At 40.4% G+C, this 20,574-nt stretch overlaps 1 pseudogene across 1 annotated transcript; it reads right to left on the bottom strand.

Annotated features, from left to right (window-relative positions):
- Positions 1–7,993: 7,993 nt before the first annotated feature.
- Positions 7,994–10,513, bottom strand: LOC309800771 (serine/threonine-protein phosphatase 1 regulatory subunit 10-like; annotated as a pseudogene). The gene has a single exon. The product of its transcript is annotated as a serine/threonine-protein phosphatase 1 regulatory subunit 10-like (transcript).
- Positions 10,514–20,574: the final 10,061 nt, after the last annotated feature.

Here is a 20,574-nt window from a genome sequence, read left to right as displayed (position 1 = left end):
TTACCTTTTCCAAAATGTCATACAGCATGTAGTCTTTTCACATTGGCTTCTTTCACTTAAATGAAAACTAAGGTTCCTCTGTTTCTATCCATGGCTTGATAACTAATTTCCTTTTAGCACTGAATTATATTCCACTCTCTAGATGTCCCACAGTTGATTTATTCATTTATCTACTGAAGGACGTTTTAGTTGCTTCCAAGTTTTGGCAATTATGAATAAAGCTGCTATGAATATCTGCATATAGGGTTTTTTCCCCAATTTTTTAATTGTAGTAAAATACACTTAACATAAAATTTACCACCTTAACCATTTTTAAGTGTACAGTTCAGTATTTAATACGTTCATAATATTTTGCAGCCATTAACACCGTTCATCTCCAGAATGCTTTTCATCTTGTAAAACCAAAACTACCCATTAAACAATAACTATCCTTTTTCCCCTCCCCTCAGCTCCTGGCAATCACCATCCTACTTTCTGTCTCTATGATTTTGACCACTCGAAGTATCTTATATAAGTATAATCATACAGCATTTGTCCTTTTGTGACTGGCTTATTTCATTTAGCATAATGTCTTCAAGGTTCATCCATGGTATAGTATATTGCGAATTTCCTTCCTTTTTAAGGCTGACTGCTGTAATATTCCATTATACGTATATACCACATTTTGCTTATCCATTCATTCATTGATGGACACTTGGATTGCTTCCACATTTTAGCTACTATCATGCTGCTATGAACATGGATGTACAAATATCTCTTCAAGACCCTAATTTCAATTCTTTGATTATACACCCAGAGTGGAATTGCTGTATTATATGGTAATTCTATGTTTAATTTTTTGAGGAACTGTCATACTGTTTTTTCACGGTAGCTGTACCATTTTACATTCCTTCAAACAGTATGTTTGCAGGTTTTTATGTGAGCATAAGTTTTCAACTCATTTGGATAGTACCAAGGAACACAATTGCTGGATTGTATGGTAAAAGTGTGCTTAGTTTTGTAAGAAACTACTAAACTGTCTTCCAAAGTGGCTGTACCATTTTACATCCCCACCAGCTATGAATGAGTGCTCCTGTAGCTCCATATTCTCACCAGCTTTTGATGTTGTCAGTGTTTGGGGTTTGGCTATTCTAATAGGTACATAGTAGTATCTCATTGTTATTTGATTTCCATTTCCCTTAAATTTTCCTTTCATATGCTTATTTGCCATCTGTATATTTTAATTGGTGAGGTGTCTGTTGAGGTTTTGGCCCATTTTTTAAAAGAGTTGTTTATTTTCTTGTTGAGTTATAAGAGTTCTTTATATATTTTAGAGGACAGTCCATTATCAGATATGTCTTTTGCAAATATTTCGTCTCAGTCTGAAGCTTGTATTTTCATTCTTTTGAAAGCATCTTCTGCCCAGCAGAAATTTTTAATTTTAATGAAGTCCAGCTTATCAATTCTTTCTTTCATGGATTGTATCTAAAAAATCATCAGCAAACCCAAAATAATCTAGATTTTTCTCCTATGTTATCTTCTAGGAGTTTTATATATTTGTATTTTACATTTAGATGTGATCCATTTTGAGTTAATTTTTGTGAAGTGTGTAAGGCCTGTGTCTAGATCCATTTTTTCACATGTGGGTGCCCAGTTGTTCTAGTACTATTTGTTGAAAAGTTTATCTTTTCTCCATTGTATTGTCTTTGCTCTTTTGTTAAAGATCAGTTGACTATATTTACGTGGGACTATCTGGGCTTTTATTATGTTCCATTAATCTGTTTGTCTATTCTTTCACCAATAACATACTGTCTTCATTATTGTAACTTTATAGTAAGTCTTGAAGTTGGGTAGCATCAATCCTCCAACTTGTTCTTCTTTTTCAATAATCTATTGGCTATTCTGGGTCTTTTTGCCTCTCCATATAAACATTAGAATCAGTTTGTTGATAACCTCTAAATAACTTGCTGGGATTTTCATTGGAATTGCATTGAATCTATAGATCAAGTTGGGAAGAACTGACATCTTGACAATATTGAGTCTTCCTATCCATGAATATGGACTATCTCTCCATTCACTTAGTTCTTCTTAGATTTCATTATCAACATTTTGTAGTTTTTCTCATATAGTTCTTATACATATTTTATTAGGTATGTATCTAAGTATTTCATTTTGAGGAGTGCTAATGTTAAGTGATAGTGTGTTTTTAATTTCAAATTCCACTTGTTCATTGTTGGTTATATAGGAAAGCAATTGACTTTTGTATGTTAACACTGTATCCTCCAATCTTACTATAATCACTTATTAGTTCCAGGAGGGGTTTTTTGTTGATTCTTTTGAATTTTCTATAGAGATAATCATGTTTCCTATTAACAAAATCAGTTTGATTTCCTTCTTCTCAATCTGTATAACTTTGATTTCCTTTTCTTTTTTTAACTTTTTATTTTATATTGGAGTATAGTGATTAACAATGTTGTGATAGTTTCAGGTGCACAGCAAAGGGACTCAGCCGTACATATATGTGTGTCCTTTCTCCCCTAATTATTTCTTTTTCTTGTCTTACTGCAATAACTAGGACTTCCAGGACAATGCTGAAAAGCAGTGGTGAGAGGGTACATCCTTTCCTTGTTCTTTATCTCAGTGGAAAATCTTCTCACTAATGTTGGAACCTCACCATTCAGTATAATGCTACTGCAGGTTTTTTTGTAGATATTCTTTATCCCATTGAGGAAGTTCCCCTCTAGTCCTAGTTTACTGGGAGTATTTATCATGTATGGGTGTTGGATTTTGTCAAATGCTTTTCCTACATCTATTAATATAATCATATGATTTTTCTTCTTGAGACTGTTAAGGTTGTGATGTAATGGATTATATTAATTGGTTTTCAAATGTTGAACGAGCCTTGCATACCTGGGGTAAATGTCACTTGGTATATAATTCTTTTTATACATTGTTAGATTCTATTTACTAATGTTTTGTTGAGAGCTTTTTACATCTATGTTCATGAGAGAGACTGGTCAGTTTTCTTTTCTTGTAATGTCTTTCTCTGGTTTTGGTAATTATAGTAATGCTGGCCTCATAGGATGAGTTAGAAACTATTCCTGCTGCTCTATCTTCTGAAAAACACTGAGAGAATTGGCATAATTCCTTACTTAAATGTTTATTTTATTTTATTTTTTCAAATTTATTTATTTATTTTTATTTTTGGCTGCATTGGGTCTTTGTTGCTGCTCATGGGCCCTCTCTAGTTATGGCAAGTGGGGGCTACTCTTGGTTGCAGTGTGTGGGCCTCTCATTGTGGTGGCTTCTCTTGTTACAGAGCACAGGCTCTAGGCATGCGGGCTTCAGTAGTTGTGGCATGTGGGCTCAGTAGTTGTGGCTCATGGGCTCTTAACCATTCTTAAGTGTACAGTTCAGTGGTTTTAAATACCTTCACATTGTTGTACAGCCATCACCACCATCCATTCCCATACCTCTTTTCATCCTGTAAAACTGAAACTTAATAGGTATAGTGATACCTATTTAAAAAATAACTCTCCAGTTATCACTGTGCACAAGCATTCCAATTTCTCCACATCCTTGTCAACACTTTTTGTTTTCTGTTTTTTTGATAGCAGCCATCCTAACTAGTGTGAGGTCATATCACATTATAGGTTTTTTTTAATATTTATTTTTATTTACTTATTTGGTTGTGCTGGACCTTGCTGGCTTCTTTTGCTGTTATTGTTTTTATATTCATTTTTTCTTTTTTTAAAATTTAATTTAATTTAATTTTTTTATACAGCAGGTTCTTATTAGTTATCTATTTTATACATATTAGTGTATATATGTCAATCACAATCTCCCAATTCATCCCACAACCCCTCCCCCCACCCCGGCTGGCTTCTTTAATTGTGGCACCTGGGCTCCTTAGTTGCGGCTTGCAGGCTCCTTAGCTGCAGTTCGCCAGCTCCTTAGTTGTGGCATGCATGTGGGATCTAGTTCCCTGACCAGGAATTGAACCCAGGCCCCCTACATTGGGAGCGTAGAGTCTTAATCCATGCGCCACCAGGGAGGTCCCCACATTATAGTTTTTTTGTTTGTTTGTTTGTTTTTCTGGTATGCGGGCCTCTCACTGCTGTGGCCTCTCCCGTTGCGGAGCACAGGCTCCAGACGCGCAGGCTCAGCGGCCATGGCTCACGGGCCCAGCCGCTCCGCGGCATGTGGGATCTTCCCGGACCAGGGCACGAACCCATGTCCCCTGCATCGGCAGGCGGACTCTCAACCACTGCAACACCAGGGAAGCCCCACATTATAGTTTTGATTTACATTTTCCTAATGATCAGCAATGCTGAGCACCTTTTTGTGTGCTTCTTGGCTATCTGTATATCTTCTTTGGAGAAATGTCTCTTCAAGTATTTTGCCCATTTTTGAATCAGGTTGCTTTTTTATTGTTGAGTTTTAGAAGTTCTCTATATATTCTATGCATTAATGCCTTATCAGATAAATGATTTGCAGATATTTTCTCCCATTCTGTTGTTTTCTTTTTTACTCTGTTATAGTGCCTTTTGATGCACAAAATTTTAAATTTTTCATAAAGTACAATTTGTCTGATTTTTCTTTTTTTATTTATGTTCTTAATTCATAGCTAAGAAATCATTTCCAAGTTCAATGTTGTGAAGCTTTTGTCCTATGTTTTCTTCTAAGAGTTTTCTTCTTTTAGGTTTTACATTTAGGTCCATGATCCATTTGGAATTTTTTTTTTATATTATGTTAGCTAAAAGTCCAACTTCATTATTCTGCATATGTATATCCATTTTTCCCAGAATTATTTGTTGAAAAGACTGTTCTTTCCCCATTGAATGATCTAGGGACTCTTGTCAAAAATCATTTGACCATATATGTGATAGTTTATTTCTGGGCTCTCTATTCTATTCCATTGGTCTATATGTCTGTATTTATGACAGTACCACACTGTTTTGGTTACTGTAGCTTTTTAGTAAGTTTTGAAATCAAGAAGTGTGAGTCCTCCAGTTTTGTTCTTCTTTTTCAAGGTTGTTTTGACTATTTGTGGTCTCTTGAGATGTCACGTGAATTTTAATATGCTTTTTTTCTATTTTTGCAAAAAAAAAAAGTAGTTGATATTTTGGTAGGGATTACATTCAATCTGTAAATTGCTTTGGGTAATATTGACATTTAAACAATATTAAATCTTCCATTCCATAAATACGAGATGTGTTTCCATTTATTTATGTCTTATTTAATTTCTTTCAGCAATGTTTTATAGTTTTCATTATACTCAACCTCCTTGGTTAATTCTTAAGTAATTTACTCTTTTTGATGCTATTGTAAGAGGATTTTCTTTGTAACTTCCTTTTCAAATTGTTCATTCTTAGTATGTAGAAATCCAACTGATTTTTGTGTTGACTTTGTATCCTGCTTTTTTGCTGAATTAATTAATTAGTTCTAACAAGTTTTTTGGGGGGGAGGAATCTTTAGGATTTTCTACATATAAGATTATACCATCTGAAAATAGAGATACTTTTACTGCATTCTTTCCAATTTGGATGCTTCTATTTCTTTTTCCTTGCCTAATTGCTCTGGCTACCACTTCTAGTACTATGTTGAATAGAAGTGGTGAAAGTGGGCATCCATCCTTACCTTGTTCCTCATCTTAGATGAAAAGCTTTCAGTTTTTCACCATTGAATATGATGTTAGCTGTGGGTTTTCATATACAGCTTTTGTTATATTGGGGTCATTTCCTTATATTCTTAAATTTGAGTGTTCTTTATCATGAAAGGGTGTTGACTTTGACAAATGCTTTCTCTGTGCCACTTGATATGGTCATGTGGGTTTCTCCCCCTTCATTCTGTTAATGTGATGTATTGTATTGATTGGTTTTCATATAATGAAACATCCTTGCATTTCAGGAATAAATTGCACCTAGTCATGGTGTATAATCCTTTTAACATGTTGCTGAATTTGCTTTGCCGGCGTTTTGTTGAGGGTTTTTGCATCAATGCTCGTAAGGGATATTGATCTTTAGTTTTCTAATAGTATCTTTGTCTGGCTCTGGTATCAGGGTAATGCTGGCCTCACAGAATGAGGTAAGAAGTGTTCCCTCCTCTTCAATTTTTTGCAAAAGTTTGGGAAGGATTGGTGTTTGTTCTTTTTAAAATGTTTGGTAGAATTCACCAATGAAGGCATCAGGAAGGGAGTTTTCCTTTGTAGGGAGATTTTTTGGTTGTGAATTCAATCTCTTTACTCGTTATACGTCTATTCAGATTTTCTATTTCTTTGTGATTTAGTCATGGGTTATTTTTCTAGTAATTTAACCATTTCATCTTGGTAATCCAATTTGTTGCTATATACTTGTTGATAGTAATCTCTTATAATACTTGTTATTTCTGTAGAATCTGTAGTTATGTCCCCACTTTCATTTCTGATTTTAGTAATTTTAGTCTTTTCTCTTCCTTTTTGGTCTCTCTAGCTAGAGGTTTGTCAATTTTGTTGATTTTTTTGAAGAAGCAACTTTTTGTTTCCTTGATTTTTTTCCCGTTGTTTGTATGTTCTGTTTCATTTATCTCTGCTTTATCTTTATTATTTCCTTTTTTTTCCTGCTAGCTTTGGGTTTAATTTGTTCTTCTTTTTCTAGTTCCTTAAGTTGTACAGTTAAATTGTTGATTTGAGATCTTTATTTTTTTAATGTGTTTATAGCTATAAATTTTCCCCTTAAAACTGATTTCACTGATCCCTATAAGTTTTGGTATGTGTGTTTTGCCAACTATTGTTGTAGAGCGTACTATTTTTTTTTAATAAGCTGTTTCTCTTTCCACTGTTTATTATTAATGTACAAAATATACAAAATGAAAAGAAAAAGAAAATACTCATCCTCAAATTCTTTGTGGCTCTAACCCAAGACTGTGCACAAAATCCAAACAATGCACTGTTTTCTTAGAAAACAACTGATGCTGAGACAAGTGAAGGAGAGGGCTGTGAGAAGGCAAGTCATCTTATTGAATCCACCCAGGAAAGCACTTGGTGGGGATTCAGAGATGGCTGACAGGGCAAGGGAGCTGGAGGCCTCACACTGACAAGGTTCCAGGTGGAGGCCAGGAGCAAGCTAACTCCCAGAGGAGTGCAAGTAGTGTGACTGTCAGGTCCAGCACACTGGGCTTCAGCTGATAGAAAGCTGGTCTCACTGAAGTGTTTTACAGTTTCCAGAATGAGCTGTAGACCACCATCAATGGCCTCACCTATGCAAGCTGAAACTTTCACTGGATGCCAGTATGAATTTGCCATCATTGAACCTAGCAGATCCATGATGCAAACTTCGGTATTCACAGAAGATTGCAAAGTCTTACTTGAGAAAGGACTCAGAATGTAAAGCTTGTGTCAGAGGAGGGGTGGACGTGATGTGTACTCCAGAACTCAAATCCAGCTGGATTGAGCCTTCTCAGTGCAGTAGGATACACAATGCCCCTTTTGCTGTCTCCTCACCCCATAAGGAAGAATGAACTTGACTGGGACGATTTCATAAGTGCAGTTGATCTTGCATCAGAGTTCTGTGTGCATGAGGAGGACCCACAATAGGAGAGTAGAGGTATTCTCCAGGATAACCAGCTTTAGGTTCTCAGGCATCAAGGGTAATACCAGAAAGGGGCTTGGGATACAGGGCAAATCTCTTCAAAAAGTGAAGGCAACTGAGTCTCCTCTTAAGCAGTCCAAGGTACAGAATGTGTCCAGTCTCTCTCCTCCCCAGATTGGAGGAAAATATGTACATCAATGTGCACCAGTGATCAGAAAACCCACAGGAACCCAGGCAGGTGGGCCCTGAGGGAGCCAGCTCATCAGCTGGGGAAAGGGGAAAATGGGCCTCACAGAAGCCATAAAAGTGTGGAAGGAGAAAGGCTACAGTACATAAGGGTGTGTGTGGATGGGGCAGGCAGTTGATTCCCTAGGACAGGAGAGGCCATTGACACTCGGGTGGTAGAAGGCACAGTTGTTCTCATAGCAGCAGTTGCTGTGAGAACATCATGATATGTCAACAAACAGGGCAGTTTGACATGTTTCCTCCATGGCTGTGGCCTCCATCATGCCCTTGGTGACCCCCTCCTCCATGGCCAGGGCCATCATAGCCATGGTACTTATGAGGGGGTGGCCTTCGATGGTCATGGCCTCAGTGACCAGGGACATAATGAGGCAGTGGCCATGGGGCCCCCCATATACAGGGCCTTCATGGGGCTGATGTCCATCACCAGCACCCATTCCTCCACCAGGGCCTTCATGGATACCATGCCCACCGCCTCCAACCATGCCCCCATCAGGGCCCCCTCGTCCATTTGGGGGTCCTCCTCCAGAGCAGCCTCTTCTGGTCCCTCAGAACGGGAGAGGAGGAAGAGGCTCATTTCCTCCTTGGCCACCACGGACTCTATGGGATGGTCCAGGGCCTGGTCCTGGTACCTCCAGCGTCAGGCCACACTGAATGGGGAAACCTGGGTCACCCTAGAAGGGATTGCACTGCCCCCAGGGAGGGGGTGGGGGACCCAGGAGATGTGGACCACTGGCTCACCAGGGCCCCCAGGGCCTCCATGGGGACCTGGCATAGGTCCCCTAGGTCCAGGGGGGGGAAGTGCTGTATGCCCTTGGGGGCTCCCGGGGCCTCCCGGTAGAAAACCATTGGCTATCAGATCAGGGCCTAAGAGTATGTGTGGCACCGGCATCTGCTTGACCTTGTCTGAATAGTCTGTTTGCTTCAGCAGTTCCTCTGCGGTATGACTGTTAGGGCTACGCATGATGGAGGGAGGATCTCCTGCACATCGATGCCTCCTCCTCCAGAACCCGGGGGGCTCTTCCCGGCACCTATGTTTTCCATAAGATCGTCCAGAACAGAAGGCAACTTGGAAACACTTACCCTGTCGGGTGAACCACAGCCCACCCAACCTAATAGGCTCCAGGGTCTCAACATATGGGGTTTTATCCATGGAACATTCCTCATCTAGGGGCATGAATTTTGGAGGGATAGGCTCATAGGGCTCAGGATCAGGATTGTGAGGACTTTCCTTTCTCAGGAAGAGCTCCTGAAGCATCCCCTTCTTCTACTCAGCTTGGATGTACTGATCCTGGCTACTGCTTCCAGGGGTGATGAGAGGCGAGAGCAGCACCGGGAGCCGGGGGCACACCCAGGACACATTCTCCTCCATGTTGTTGTTGCTCAGACACCGGGCTACCTCAAATGCGTGTTGGCCTGACAGTATCTCTCACTTAGCTGACTTGCCAAAGTCCTTGATCTTATTCACATTTACTCGTTCAGTTTCATTCAGTTCAAAATAGAAATACTCTCTGTTTGCCCTCCTCAGGTCACGTCACAGTTTTCCTCTTCCTGCCTTTCCCGGTCAGCTGGCTAAGATCTCCACTGGCTTTGCATCCCAAGCTCCTGGTTCCAAAGAGGCGGTATCCATGAGTTCTGGGACTTCAACAGGGGGAACTGGGGTCCCTGGACATTCTGTGTCCATAGCCGCAGAAGGAGGTGCTGGCTCTGGGGAAGAAGGTTTGCTGTGCTTGGTTCTGTGCTTGTTTTCCATTCAAACGGGCTTGACTTGGCAGCTGTGGGTGACAGCACCTTCTTCTTAATTTTGATGCCTGGAACAGGTGCTGAATTTAGCGCATCCAGAAAGCCCAGGCCCTCCATAGGCTATGGTGGGATGATCTTCACTTTGATCTCTTTGGTGGCATTGGGTGTCATGTTGAGTGGCTTGTATTGCTTCTCTGCAGGGGGTGCAGCATCTCCTGGGGCAGCTGTGGAACTCTGACACTTGAGGGAGATGGGTTTAAGGTTGTACTTGTCAGAAACCACCACTGCACTGGCATTCTTCTTTAAAGGCACCAAAGATGGAGTCTCCAGCTCTAGCCTAGTGGAAAGGAATGTGACGTGACGGGGCACCATGGTTCAGAGAGACCTGGGCTTCTCCCTCTTCTTCTCTGGGGCCTCCTCAGTCTGAGTTTCAGCCTTCACGTCAGTCAAAGGTCACTCAGGAGGGGTGGTTCAACTCTTTCCCTCTTCTTTCCATTTCTTCTTATCTTTCTCAGCAGGCTGGGTACTGCTCTGGGAGTGGATGACAGTCATTCAGTCGCTGATAAGGACTGAGGCCAATTTCCAGAGCTCTTCATCCTTACTTGACTTGCTCAGTTGCTTCACCAGTTTGGCTGTGTTGTGCTGCTTGAGATGGTCAACAGTGAGTGGTAGATGCTGCAGCATCAGCAGAATTTGCTTCAAAGGGGGAATGTCGTTGGTTGTCTTTGAATACGTCAGCCAATTGTTAAGAAACTTGTAACTACCAACATCAGTAAACTTGACCAATATTTCTAGTGAACAGGTCTGCAGGAGAGTGTTCAAGTAAATACATCGACTCACTATCTTTCGTGCTTCCTTTATCATACTGAAGATCTTCGAAATCCCATCCACACTCTTGATTTCCCCATCTCAGTTAAGGAAGCTATCCAGCTTCCTTAAGCTTAAGGAAGCTCTTTGGGGTCTATGGGACCTGAACCCATGATCGAGGTTTTATCGGGCTTGGGGTGGAGGGGGTTAAAATTTGGGGAAAAAAAATAAAACAACCAACCAGAACCCTAAACTCAATTATTTGGGGGCCTCATTGGCTCAAAAAGTCTCTTTAAAAAAAACTAAGGCTAGCTCAGTATTCATCCCCCCCCCAACCAACTCCATTTAGGGAGGGGGGTTGTAGAAAAAAGTTCTGAGTGGATTCAAAAAAGTAAATGCTGGATGAGTGAATTTGGGTGTGTTTGGGAAGGGAGGGTTGTTAATTATTTTTGAAGCTACGTGGTGATGGTCCTTCAGCCACAGATTTCAAGTCCCAGGCAGAGTGGGCTGGTGGGGTGGGCAAGATAGGTGGCAAGGGGTAGAAGACACAAGTGCTTGGGCTTGTGGCTGCTGTTTTCCCTCCCCTGACACCCTCAAGTTCCTTTCAAGGTCTTCGATGTTGCTGCCATTTGTTTCTTTTTTCCTCATGGCCGTCCTTTCTCTGAGAAAATTCAAACCTCTAAAAGAACCCCAGAATCGAGCCTTCTATTTCTCCCTTCAATTCCATCAGAAGGAAAAGAGAAAAATGGGGGGGGGGAGGAAATAGGGGTGCCAGCCCTTTAAATCCCCTGGAATTTAGCTATATGGGTAGGAGCTTGCAACAGGATGGGATTTGCAGCAACAACTGCCTGCCTCTTTGTCTGCAGCTCTGTGATCAGAAGCAAGTCTTCCCCTGGAAGTTGTAAGCAAACCTTCAATAGACTCCAGAATTCCAAATAGTTACATGAGGCAGATTCTGCTAGTGAAGTTGTTGTCTAGGTGGGGAGATAGAATACTGGTGCTTTCTACTTTGCCGTCTTCCCAGAATCCTCTCTTGCTAACGTTTTGTCCTCTGAAGATGAATTGTGGTAATTACAATCTTTACAGTAAAACCAGGAGCTGAAACTGCCAGTAGTCCTCTTTTGGAGTTTCATTCTAAAGGAAAATTTAAAATAAAAAATAAATACATAGGGCTTCCCTGGTGGCGCAGTGGATAAGAATCCACCTGCCAATGCAGGGGACACGGGTTTGAGCCCTGGCCCGGGAAGATCCCACATGCCACGGAGCAACTAAGCCCGTGTGCCACAACTACTGAACCTGCGCCCTAGAGCCCGTGAGCCACAACTACTGAACCCTCATGACACAACTGCTGAAGCCTGCACTCCTAGAGCCAGTGCTCTACAAGAGAAGTCACTGCAATGAGAAGCCCACACACCGCAACGAAGAGTAATCCCTGCTCACCACAGCTAGAGAAAGCCTGAGCAGCAATGAAGACCCAACACAGCCAAAAATATAAATAAATAAATAAATAAATAAATATATATATATATATATATATATATATATATATATATATATTTCACTGACAGCTAATCTCAGAAACAACGATCTAAATGTTTGATCATAGGGAAATATTAAGTAATTGTGTATTTACTACAAGAGGTATTTTCTAAAATGGTCACTCTCTACATTACTTTCTGTTCCATTGCCTTGCTTTAATTTGCTTTATAGCACTTGACATTTGCATTGTTTGTTGTATGTCTCGCTCACTGACATTAAGTCCTCAGGGTAAGAGCTTTGGCATATTCATTACTGAATCCTTGTCATCTAAAATAGAACCTGGCAAATTATAAGAACTAAGCAAATATTTGTTGGGTATATGCATGAAGGAAACATGAAATTTTGGGGGTCATACTATTTAGTAAAAAGTGCAGAAAATGAAATGTATTCTTCCATTAAAACAATAAAAAATGACACACATTGACAGAGTTTGGAATTTAGGAACTTGGAGACAATGGTCACCAAGGTTATGTGGAGAAATGAAAACAGTTTATACGATAGGAGACAGGATTGTCGGCAATGTTTTCTCCCCCTCTTTCTCTTTATTCCTGGTATTAGTGATTCAAAATTGTCTGTACACTGAAAAAAAACAACTTTAAAAAAAAGTCATTTTCCTGAGGCAGATGAAAGTATGGATAGAATATTATGCTTACCAAACTTATTCCTGACAAATTGGGCTCTATATTCCAGGTAGGAAGGAACAGTCCCTGGAACTTTCAGAGAGAGGACAATAAAGACAAAGAAGGAGAATGATTTGCTTAGTGTTTGAACAGTAAGTCACAGAATACTTTATAATTAAAGAATGTGGGGAGCAGGGGACAGAAACTAGCTTCTCTGGTCTGTTTCCACAGGCTCTATTCTGCATTTAACAATAGAACACCAATAACTAGCCAAAGCCAGAACATTAGAGTCACACATTCTGTACATGTCACAAAGGTGCCAGAGGCAGGAAACAAATGGCAGCTGATATTCAGACCCCGCTCTACTCTCCAAGCCACTGAAACCTGGTGTGAGCCTGTATCTGCCCAGAGAATATACATTTTTCTAATTTTCACACAGGCATTGCAGGGGACAGGTATTGGAATGGGTCTTTGACTTAGCATGTTGGAGTCTGTTGCTGAGTAAAATACCTCTTTGTTGAACCACGCCAATCTCCACTCCACTAAGGACTAAGGTCAGGCTTAATATGTAGCCTTCAAATAACCATATGAAAAGGCAGGATGAATATTTATGACACACAGTTACCCAGATTTGCACACATGTTGGAAAACCGAAGTTTATATGCTGGATGTAAATATAGAATATTAAATGACCTTATCTTCCTCTGATCCTATTGCCATGATTTAATGAAGAAACAGGGTGGGAGGGTTGCAAATAGAAACAGAGAAAGAAAAGCTTTGGAGTCACAACTCTTAGAATCAATAGGAAAAACATTAGGTTGAAATGAAGTCTCCAATCACCTTCTCCCTATACCTCTCCGACTACCTCAGGAAAAAAAACATTAAAATAATTTCAGGTTTGTACTCCTCACATTCTCCACATCAATCACGTGAACTCCTCAATGTTTCCCAAACATACCATGCTCTCTCACCCCGCCTCTTCTTGACCCATGCCTAGAAAGTCTTTCACTGTCTTCTCTTCTCAGCAAATTCTCTTCAGCTTTTAAATCTCAGCTCTAAGATCATTTCTCTAGCAAGCCTTCCCGATATTCCCTCTTTCCCAGTGTAGATATTCCCTCATCTTCGGTGTTCCCCCAGCATTTGGCATAACTCTCTATTAGTATCTAGCATTATCTGTGAACATATCTACTAACCTCATTAGACTGTGGGCTATCTTAGAATAGAAGATAATGTTTATATCCTGCTCAGCATCTAACATGGTACCTAACAGACAGCGGCATTTCAGAAATGTTTCTTGGATCATGAATGAAAGAAAGAATGAATGAGTGCTATGACCCATGCATGCATCTGAAGGCAGAAGATCTGGGTTCAACTCTTTGTTTTACTGCTAACTTTCTTTATGTGGTGGATTAAATATGGCCACAAATTCTTTGATGCTCTTTCTATTAAGAGATGATGTCCATATACTTTCCCCTTGAATCTGAGCAGAGTCTGTAACTGCTTTAGCTAATAAATAAAATATGGCAGAAATGACATTGCCAGTTTCCAAGCCCAGGACTTAAAAAACTGGAAGCTTCCATTTCTTATCTCTTGGAACACTGCCTCCTGGATCCCTTGGGTGTCACATAAGATGTTTGACATCCCTTCTGGACACACTTCATGAGCAGGCTTTGAGACTACATGCAGAAGAGAAGGGCCTGACTGAGCCCAGCCTTCAAGAGAGAGAAAAAGAGAAGGCCTTCAAGAGAAGGCTGAATCTAGCCTTCCAGTTGTCCTTGCCAATGTCTCAGTCATGTGAGTGAAGCTATCCTGGATCCTTCAGACCAGCCCAACCGCCAACTGAATATCAAAACTGACCCCAGTTCACTTCATGTGGAGCTGAAGAACTGGTCATTCAAGGCTTACCTCAAATATTGACACACAAAATCGAGACATATAATGATTTTGTTTTTAAAGCTACTAAGTTTTGGGGTGGTTTGTTAGGCAACAACTGATAACCACAACAGAAGTTGATAACTGGGAATTGGGCACTTCTATAACCCAAAACCCCAAACATGTGACATTGGCTTTGAGACCGGGCAATGTGTGGGGACTTGAAGGGCCTTGAGGCGTCTGTCAGTGAAAGCTAGAAAGACTTGGAGGAGGTGTTGGTGATCACTTTCAGAACAGTAAAGGAATTGTTACTGGAAGCTAGACAAAGGTTTGGCAACAAGGTTACTTGTGGTAACAGGGAAAATAGAAAGGTACCTAATGAATTTGAGGATCTGTTTGGCGAGTTTCCAGGCAGAAAGTCCAAAGTGTCAGCTGGCTTTTTCTAGCTATTTATAATGAAATATGAGAAGAGAGAGGTAAACTAAAAAAGGACCCAGGATAGTATTTCCAGGCAGCACAAGAATCTCAGTGGAAAAAAATGGCCTCATAGTAAAGATCAGCTCTAAGGTGTTGCTAGCAAAATGAGATCACAGGGTAAAGACAAGTCGAGGATGCAACCGTAAAGTCCTTTGTTAAGACCTCAGAAAGATTTTTTTAATTGAGGTAACATTGGTTGATAACAGTCATGTGTATAACATTATATTTAGACTTCTATATACACTACAGCATACTTACCACCAAAAGTTTAGTTTCCATTCACCACATACAGTTGATCCCCTTTACTCATTTCACCCTCCCCCCATACCTCTTCCACTCTGGAAGCCACTACTTTGTTCTCTGTATCTATGTGCTTGTTTTTATTTTACTTTTTAAAAATATTCCACATATGAATGAAATCATAAGTTGTTTGTCTTTCTCTCTGACTTATTTTACTTAGCCTAATACCCTCAACGTCCATGCATGTTGTGGCAAATGGCGAGATTTCATCTCTTTTATGACTGAGTAGTATTCCACTGGTGTGTGTGTGTGTGTGTGTGTGTGTGTGTGTGTGTGTGTGTATAGCACATCTTCTTTATCCATTCTTCTGTTGATGGGTACTTAGGTTGTTTATATACCTTAGCTATCATACATAATGCTGTAATGAACATAGGGGTATATGTACCTTTTCTAATTAGTGTTTTCATATTCTTTGGATAAATACCCAGTAGTAGAATAACTGGATCATATCATAGTTATATTCTTAATTGTTTGAGGAAACCCAATACTGTTTTCCATATGGCTGTACCAGTTTACATTCTCACCAGCAGTGTAGGTCAGAAAGATTTAAGGCAGTGTCTGATAGATGCTTTCAAAGTTATTCCTAGTGGAAAAAAATTCTTTCTGTGGATCTTAATGCTGTGCCTCATGGACCCTCTATGTTAAACAACAGGATTTCTAAGAGTCTTAAGGGTGTTGTTCCACAACAGGTTCATAGGGGGCCCAAGGTCGAGAAAGGCTACCTGAAAGATTTGTGGGTGTGTTTTTTGGATAATGGAGTAGAGTATAATTTGATACACAGGAAACCCCCCCAAATTTTAAAAGGATTACGTTAGCTTGGCCTGAAGCTCACAGAGACAGTATGAAATGAAAAGAGGTCTTTGGACTCCCAGTCTACTATGGGCAGAGAGCAGGCTGAGAAAACTACTCAACTATAAAAATGGGCTATTTCTTATGGAAAAAGAATGGTGACTCAGAGGGCAGAACCAAAAGTCACAGAGACTCATTCCCAGGGAGCAGAACTAGCCCTTAATTAAAGCACTGGCATCATGTGTTTGGCTAGATTTCAGAATTTCTAAGCACCAGTGATTGCTTTGTGCTTCCATTCCTTCTACCCACCACCACCACCCCACCCTCTTTTGAACAGGAGTGTCTACAGCAGTTACCTTATGCCTGTCTCACCATTGTAGTTGGGTATATATGGGGAAGATAACTTTTCTCTTTTGTTCAGAGATTTTCAATGGAAAGGAACAGTGCTCAAGAAACCACACCTTAGGAACTACATCTGAGGAAACTCATCTACATCTGGAACTTATTCAGATGATGAGATCATGGACCTTGATCCTGAGCCTAACACTGTAATAGGTTGAGTTTGGAGGGGTAGGTCCTTTGAGGAAGTGAATGTATTTTGCTGTGGGAAGAATGTAAATGATTTGTGGCCAGAGGGCAGATGGTGACAAATTAAAGATGGCTGTAAATTCTTAGATCCTCCTCCCATTGACAGTGGGGTTTATGTCTCCTCCTCTGGAGTCTGGATGGGCTCTATGATTGTTTTGACCAATAGAATACTGTAGAGATGACACTGTGCTAGTTTCCAAGCCCAGGTCTTAAGAGACTGGTAACTTCCACTTCCTGTCTCCTGGGAATATTTTCTCTTTGAGCCCTGAGATACCATACACTCTGCTGGAGATATCACATTGAGACACTCTGGAAGGGGAGAGGGGGCCAAATGAAGCCAAGGCTCAAGGCATTGGGTGAAGCCAAACGAATACCATGGAGAGATCTCATTTGACTCTATGTGGAGCAGAAGAAGCAACTAGCCTAGCCTTGACTAGATTCCTGACTCATAAAATTGTGAGAAATAATATAGTGGTTGTTGATCTAAGCTGCTGAACTTTGGGATACTTTGTTACACAACAGTAGGTAACTGAGATCTCCATGACCTTGGGTCAGTCTCTTCTTTCTAGAACTACTTCTTCAACTTGGGCAGTGTTGGGCTAGGTTAGCTGAACTCTAAGGATCTTAATAGCTCTGATTTTCCATCCCAATGCAGTTGAAGGCAGTTGAACTACACCAGATGACATTTGGACATCTGTTGAATGACCAGCAGGACATAGAACATATATTATTAGGTATCCAATAAATATTTTAATGAATTTTGAAGGACGAAGAAGAACTGGGTAAGTAGAAGTGAAGGGAGGGACATTTCAGGCAGAATGAACAGCATGTACAAAAATGCAAAAACCTGGACAGCTTAGGAAACTGAAAGCATTTCAGAATTGTTGAAGTAGCAAGTACAAGGGAGAATGGGGGAGATGAAGCTGGAAAGATAGACAAGGGCCAGATGATGGAGGGACTTGTGTGCCTGGCCAAGTGTTTTAGGCTTTTCTACAGACCCAGAGAGACCTCTGAAGGAAAATTATCACTGAATCCTCAGTCAGATAAATGATGTATTTCTTCTTTTTATACATATAGAAACTGAGGTTTTGTCACTTGCCGAAGATCACATTATTAATAGGTGGTTGATCCAGGATTTGAATCCATGTCTAACAGCTTTGAAACGATATTTTAAAAGACTTCAGAAGTTAATATAACTTTATTTTAAAAGTTATTTTGAACATATTCTACATGACTGAAATTGTATAAAGTAGAAGAAATGTGAAAGTAAATGTCACAAGCAATATGAATTACTTATGATTTATTTTCCTTGTGGGAAATAGAAGGAATGATTAATTTTCCTTGGAGAAGTGAATAAAGCTTCCTAGAAAAGAGGACATTTGTTTATTCGTTATTCATTTATTATTATTTTAAACCAGAGCTAACATTCACTGAGCTCAAACTACGTACCTGCCATTGTTCTAAGCATTTTACGCATGTTATTGATATCTCACAACAACCCTGTGAAACAGGTACTGTTATTTTCTACTTTTATTTCTAAAGCAAAGAGAGCTTAGGTAACTTGTTCAAGTCACACATTTAGTAATCCTGGGTTGGATCCTGGTGAGTCAGACATCATGTTTTAGCCATAAGTAGGGACATTTAAACTGGGCCTTAAGACAGGGAGATTTGTGGACCAAAGGGCATTTAAGAGAGAAAAACAAATGCAAATACTTGATGGTATGAAAGTTCACTGTGTTCTAAGAATAGGATTTCAGGGAAGTTTAGGGAAATTTAGAGAAAGAACATTGTGTGTGTGTGTGTGTGTGTGTGTGTGTGTGTGTGTGTGTGTGTGGTAGGAAGTGGAGAGAGAGGGTTACAGAAGAATGATAGAAGAGGGTGCTAGAAATGTATTGGGTTGCACAAAAAGTTCCTTTGGTTTTAAAATAAAAATAAAAGACACATTTTTCATTTTCACCAAGAACTTTATTGAACAACGTATTCACCATTTTGTTCCACTAACTTCTGTCATTTTTCAGGCAACTTCACAATTCCATCTTCCCAAAATTTTTTATCTTTTTGAGCAAAGAACTGTTCCAGGTGCCTTTTACAGTTTCCAGGGAATTGAAATTTTTTTCATTAAGAAAATTTTTTAAAGACCGAAATAAATGGAAATCTGAAGGTGCAATGTCTGGTGAATACAGTGGATGAATCAGAACTTCCCAGCCAAGCTGTAACAGTTTTTGCCTGGTCATCAAAGAAACATGTAGGCTTGCATATCCTGATGGAAGATTATGCGTTTTCTGTTGACTAATTCTGGACACTTTTCGTCGAGCACTGCTTTCAGTTGGTCTAATTGGGAGCAGTACTTGTTGGAATTAATTGTTTGGTTTTCCAGAAGGAGTTCATAGAGGACTCCCTTCCAATCCCACCATATATACAACATTACCTTCTTTGGATGAAGACCGGCCTTTGGTGTGGTTGGTGGTGGTTCATTTCACTTGCCCCACGATCTCTTCCATTCCATATTATTGTACAATATCCACTTTTAATCATCTGTCACAATTTGTTTTAAAAATGGAACTTTTTTTTTTTTTTTTTTTTTTTTTTTTTGCGGTACACGGGCCTCTCACTGTTGTGGAGCACAGGCTCCAGACGCGCAGGCTCAGCGGCCATGGCTCACGGGCCCAGCCGCTCCGCGGCATGTGGGATCTTCCCAGACCGGGGCACGAACCCGTGTTCCCTGCACCGGCAGGCGGACTCTCAACCACTGTGACACCAGGGAAGACCAAAAAATGGAACATTTTTGTTACATTTAAGTAGAGAATCGAATGCGGAAATATGGGTTTTTTTCGCTTAAGGTTTTTTTCGCTTAACTTACGTGGAACCCAAACCTCAAAGTGCTTAACATAACCAAGCTGGTGCAAATTATTTTCACTGCTTGATTTGGCTATTTTGAGTATGTCAGCTATCTCCTGCGTGGTATAGTGTTGATTGTTCTCAATTAATGTCTCGACTTGATCACAATCAACTTCGACTGGTCTACACGACTGTGGAGCATCGTCCAGCGAGAAATCTCCAGCACGAAACTTTGCAAACCACTTTTGACACGTTCAATAAGTCACAGCACCTTCTCCATACACTGCATAAATCTTTTTTTGCGTTTCAGTTGTGTTTTTACTTTTCTTGAAATAGTAAAGCATAAAATGCCGAAATGTTGTTTTTCTCCCTCCATCTTCAATATTTAAATGGCTACACAAAAATTCACCAATTTTGATAAGTTTTTTCAAAATGCATGCTGAGATGAGAGATGTCACAATACTATCTAACAAAATTGTTTAGAATGAAGTTAAAGACAACTAAGTGTTACTAGAGACATCTTATGGAAAAAACCGAATGAACCTTTTGGCTAACCCAGTAGTTTGTGGCCAGGTAAGAAGGCCTGGATGCTAGACAAAAGAATTTGGACTTGATCTTGTAGGCTATGTGGAGGCATTGAAGTTGCTTTTCTTCTTTTGTTCTTTTTTTTTTTTTTAAATAAATTTTATTTATTTATTTATTTATTTTTGGCTGAGTTGGATCTTTGTTGCTGTATGTGGGCTTTCTCTAGTTGTGGTGAGCGGGGCCTACTCTTCGTTGTGGTGCATGAGCTTCTCACTGCAGTGGCCTCTCTTGTTGTGGAGCATGTGCTCTAAGCATGTGGGCTTCAGTAGTTGTGGTGCGTGGGCTCAGCAGTTGTGGCTCCCGGGCTCTAGAGCGTAGGCCCAGCAGTTGTGGTGCATGGGCTTAGTTGCTCTGCAGCATGTGGGATCTTCCCGGACCAGGGATGGAACCCGTGTCCCCTGCATTGGCAGGCTGATTCTTAACCACAGTGCCACCAGGGAAGCCCTCTTCTGTTGTTTTTTGTTTGTTTGTTTGTTTGTTTTGCTGTACGCGGGCCTCTCACTGTTGTGGCCTCTCCCGTTGCAGAGCACAGGCTCCGAATGCACAGGCTCAGCAGCCATGGCTCACGGGCTCAGCCACTCCGCGGCATGTGGGATCCTCCCGGACCGGGGCACGAGCCCGTGTCC

The sequence above is a fragment of the Mesoplodon mirus genome (genome assembly GCF_964341445.2).
Source record: "Mesoplodon mirus genome assembly, chromosome: 3".
In the NCBI taxonomy this organism is placed as follows: Eukaryota; Metazoa; Chordata; class Mammalia; order Artiodactyla; family Ziphiidae; genus Mesoplodon; species Mesoplodon mirus.
This window is presented reverse-complemented; position numbering and strand designations above follow the sequence as displayed.